The following is a 1,154-nucleotide window of genomic DNA, read 5'->3' on the forward strand; positions in this document are numbered from 1 at the left end:
GTGTGTGTGTGTGTGTGTGTGTGTGTGTGTGTGTGTGTGAATTATATAACAAATAATAATTTACACAGATGAACATGCGAATATCCAATGGTACAACATAGCACCGAAGAAAACACATGCGTAAACAGTGCCAATATACGTCGCCCATGTCAGCAGATTATGTCATGCTTACCTCCCTCGCTGTGGATCTTTTTCGACCGTCTGTTGAAATACATTCTGCACGCATGTGTGGAGCTTCCAGCAGCGGGAGCGAGGCGATAGCATACTCGAGCTTCAGCAGGGGTATGCGGGCCACAGGCTCAGAGATGCGGTGTTTGATGAAGGCAGCATAGCTCCTGATGATGGGTCACCCTCAGCCGCGCGCACTGGGTCGGGAACGTGCTTCTGCCATCCTGCTGATCCGTCTCATTATTGTTTGTGCAAATGCTCAGGCGAATCCGCGCGCGCTCCGTCATCAGACCCCGCCTGTCCCAAATGTCCACTTTAAAGCTGCAGTCCGTAAATTTTGCCTCTTTGTCGCCATCTCTGTTTGAAAACCTGGAATTGCAGCTGTGTGCGGAATTATCTATTTTTCACTTTTTGAACTGATTTTTTTTCTATACACACTACTGTTCAAAAATTGGAGGTCGGTAAGATTTTTGGTAACACTTAAAGCTGCAGTCCGTAAATTTTGCCTCTTTTTCGCCATCTCTGTTTGAAAACCTGCAATTGCAGCAGTTTGCGGAATTATCTTCCTTGCGTGGGTTGTGAGTCGGCATGGCTCCAGCGCTGATGAATCTAATGTTTTGAGGAGTATGTGTGAGTGGCAGTCAGTCACCGCAGGTGTGGATATTTACTGTACTTCGCAATCACAGATTCTAGCCTACGTCTTGGAATATATGACCTAAATAAGAACGTGATGGGTAGCTATAGTGTGTATTAGCGTGTAGATTTCAATTTCTGGACAGTCTAATCTCTAATTGTCATACCATTCGAATTTCATATTAAGAAATTCTTTTACCCAAAAAAGCTAATTATGCTCCCTTCGAACTGGTTGTCTTTCAAATACAAATCTTGTGTAATCCCAGGCTATCTGTAATCATAAGCACATTTAAAACTGGAATATAATTTAATTTCATTCACATGTGTTTCATAAACACATACTCCTTTCTGGA

The sequence above is a fragment of the Sinocyclocheilus anshuiensis genome, unplaced genomic scaffold, assembly GCF_001515605.1.
Source record: "Sinocyclocheilus anshuiensis isolate Anshui unplaced genomic scaffold, SAMN03320099.WGS_v1.1 scaffold1626, whole genome shotgun sequence".
In the NCBI taxonomy this organism is placed as follows: Eukaryota; Metazoa; Chordata; class Actinopteri; order Cypriniformes; family Cyprinidae; genus Sinocyclocheilus; species Sinocyclocheilus anshuiensis.